Source organism: Chinchilla lanigera, unplaced genomic scaffold (genome assembly GCF_000276665.1).
Source record: "Chinchilla lanigera isolate Chin_1 unplaced genomic scaffold, ChiLan1.0 scaffold00038, whole genome shotgun sequence".
NCBI classification, from domain to species: Eukaryota; Metazoa; Chordata; class Mammalia; order Rodentia; family Chinchillidae; genus Chinchilla; species Chinchilla lanigera.
This window is the reverse complement of record NW_004955439.1, coordinates 8,632,669-8,636,695: the sequence shown is the minus strand read 5'-3', so window position 1 is coordinate 8,636,695 and position 4,027 is coordinate 8,632,669.

Sequence of the window (4,027 nt, the reverse complement as noted above, 5' to 3'; positions counted from 1 at the left end):
AGAATTTCAGAACAAGGTGATAGGAAATTAACAGTAGTTATTATATTTCATATTGTTATCTTTCAAGTAGTTGCTCAGATCACCAGACATCGGCATGCAAGATTGATCAAACAATTAAGCATTAACTGTTCCTTTCAACAAAGCAGTTATTGCTATTATTACTGTAAGTTGCTGATCATCCCTCATTGTGATTTGTTATAAATGGGTGGTAGGTGTCCTGTCTTCCCTCTCTTGTTAGAAGAGGCCAACAATTCCTGGAAAATCAGAAAATTCTGGCTGGTTTCAGTATGTTGCTGTATAAATACTAGCCTTTTCTGTGATATAAAGTGGATGTACTATGTTAAAGTGTTTTTTCATTTTGTCAGTATTTCCTTATTGCCTATGAAATATTTACCTGTAGACACCAATGTGTCTTCCACTTACAAGACACTGTACCCACCCACAATTTGGTAACCTGGCCTTTATTTCTGAAATATAAATAGCAGACCATGAGAAATATTTGATCTCCCTGTTTTGCAAAGCTTTGAGGAAGCACTAACATTATCACATAATTACTGAGCAAGCACTACTTGCCAGGCACCCTGGTAACCCATGGAGTTAGTGTATTAATTGCCATAGAAGGTGCACAAATTATTGTAAAGAGCAGGTTTGAGTTCTAGCACTATACTCACCAGCACTGGAAAATTACTTACCATCTCTGCATCCACATTCCTAACCTGTGCAATGAGGTTTATCAGAGCTGATATTTGGTTAGTTGGTTGACAAAAGTGAATAAACTTGTGAGGATTTATAAGTGAGGGGGTTCTGAAAAGTATCAGTTATATGGTATGTGCTATAAAAATATTACTTACCATGTTTATTTTCTGGAATTCCCAAGATGGGTGGAGATCAGGGTCAACCAGATATTTCTGCCTAGGTAATAACTCAGAGATGCAGAGGGTTTTTCTGAACAAACTCCCCAAATCTGTGTGCTGGCCACAGTGATGCCATCCTAATCAGGATGTTCTAGTGTTTTCTCTTGTCTTTCCTGATTTCTGACCTTTTTCTGAGCCTCTGTAGCCATTCTCTGAGCGTATGATGTGGCTACTCTTCAAGCTCTGAGCAGTTCAGTAGTCCTTGATTGCATTCTTTTTCTGTTTAAGTTAGCTTAAGTTGGTCTCTCTTGTTTGTTAATGAAGACTCTGATTAGTAATCCCCACTGGGATGTTTAAAACAAAGAGGCTCAGAAGAATTATGAATCTTGCTCAAATTCTTGAATCTAGTGAATAGTCAAGAAGGAACTCAACACAGGATTATCCTTATTCTAACACCCTAGCTGCCATTTACCATAGAAACTTCTTGGTGATGCTTCCTTTAAAAAAATGATTTTCAATGTTGTTACATCATCTATGAAAATGTCAGTACATGTATTTAAAAAATGGTTATGAAGAATATTTTATTCAAAACATTTAAAAAATTTTGAATAATGTAAAATAATTCAGTTGTATACTAAGATACTTAAGGAAACTTTATTTTGTGGCACTCTAATTGGTAAATGCTCTGCCCCAAATTATTATGATCTTGATATCTCTGCCTGTTTTGGTTTGTCTGGATGACTCCCTGTCTCTCTGTACAAAGGTCAATGTAAAGGAAATTTTGAAATATGTTATAGATAATGCATGCAACAAGGATTAAGTAATGAAGTATAAATTATCTTACCTTACAATATTTATTTGGTTAAAACTAAACTATGATTTAAATATATAAGTACAGAAAAATATCTATAGAATACAGTATAAATGGAAGCTAGGCCTTAAAATACACTTAAGAGAATGATGAATGCTATGAACTTGAATTGCCCTGACTCCTGGCTGTGAGATGGCTCCTCAGTTTTTACTGAGGATGAGGACAGGAGGAGCTGGTCTGTGTACTTGGGACCCCAATAAACCAAAATGAGAAGGGTTTTCCTCAACAACCATCTTATGAGGTTTATATTGCAACACTGGTTCAGTAAACTTATCTGGAGTTCTCAGAGATTGACAAGTACAACCCAGGAGACCTTTGGAGGGGGAATAAAGGCAATTTCAAGCTGTAGACAGTGCTCCTGAGAGTATTTCTATAGTGTCTTCTTTTTTCTCTCTTAAATGCCACTGTCCTGGATAACCCAAGTCTCTACCCCCTCTGGGGTCTTCCTTGACAGGCTCTCCTTCGCTGTTATCTTCCTCGGCAGATTTTGCACTGCTGTTTTTAATCTGTCAACAAGCTTCCACACTGTTACTTTCTTTGGGAAGCCTTTTGCAAAATCTTATCTGTGCATAGAAGGTTGTCTCTGATGTGACTGATTTATGTGTTATCACTTTGTTGGGGGACATTGGAAATGGTGAAGATAAACACTTGCTCTAAGTTTGCATTCTTGATGAGACTCGCTCATACTTAATCTCCAAACTAACAATGACTTTCTGACATCTCTTTGGAAAAATCTTGCAAACTTTTTCAAATAAAAAAGGAAAAAATTAAGTTACTATATTTATAATGCTTTGAAATATGCATGAAGCTACTTACATTTTTAGTATTATTCATCAAGGACACAGAGCTAGCTCCTAATCTGATATAATTGAGGCATTAATTCTCACTGTCAAGTGAATCTTTGAAAGTTTTCTGAAAGATAAGAGTGAGAGAGATGTTTAGATCCTGTAGTAAATTCTAATTCACATGAGGCAAAACTGAGTTTTTCATTTGCTTGATAGTTTTTGTCTATGAGGAAAATGAAAGGAATAATTGAGAAAAATCCCAAAGAAAATCTTCATTGGAAACTTTTAAGAGCCAGTTTCTTCTATTTTCTAGATGGCTGGAAATTTCAATATGCTCCAGAAAGGAGACACATATCCATGAATTAGGCATGAAGCCAGCCCTGCCAATTTTTTTTACATGGTGAGGGTGAAAGAGTCACGTTTCAATGGTGAAATTATTATAATAAGCATTTGATTGAATATTTCTAACAAGTGGGAATTACAGAAGGACCCTGAAATGCAAAGTGAACTGGAAATTTAGGAATGTAGCATTATTATACAGTGTGGTATGGGTTTCATGGTTCCCTGCTATGGGATGATTTGAACCAAGAACTGAAAATCTTGATTGATTTGTTTATTCACATTTATTCAATCATCCATCTATCGATTCAACAAATATTTATTGAGTGACTATTAGGGTGCTTACTATGAAAATTCTGGGGCTCTAGTGTGGAAAATTTGCACTTGGTTTCTTTTCTTTCTTTCTGTTTTGTCTCTTTTCTTTTTCAATTATTGTTTCTTTTCTTTCGGTTTGTAATAATTTAAGATTAATGTAGGTCTGAACAGCTAAACAGGCAAGAGATCTTTCCTGAAATCTAGATACACTGAAAGGACAACAGTGTAGGTCAACAAGTGTGTATGACAGATGTGTTTTTATACATTAATGATAGCTGAGTAACTTATTGTTAGTTGTTCAAAATAAAATATTAGTATTAATAAGCATATTTACGGTGAACAGTCTTAACCTTCAATGTGAAATGACCTCTGTAATGTATTATTCTCAGCAGCGTTCAGGTACAAATTCTGTAGACTCCCAAAACTTTGCAAAGAAAAGCTACAGATAATTTTCTGAAGCCTTAATGACCCTAAGGAGTTCTGATACACACATATCCTTAATTTACAGCTGAGAAGGTACATGTGACACATGGTTTACTTGGGTTAGATTCTAGACTCAACGTGTCTGATATTGATCAATACGTACACTCCTTTTCTCCATCCTGATCTTTACCTGAATGTCTGCTCGCAATTATGAGATCTGACAAGGAAAGTGGAAGAATTAAAGTAGGGCCTAAAAATACCACCTATCTTTAGGAATCAAACTGAGAGAAAGTTTGAAGGAAAAGAATGAGCTGAGCACGTATTTAACAAGCTACAGCTGTATCAAAGAGATAGAAACTGCTTGGTAATAAAAATGTACTTTGATTGAAACTGGGCAAAAAGCCAAAGGTGTTGGAGACTCAAACATATTGGATTGTTTC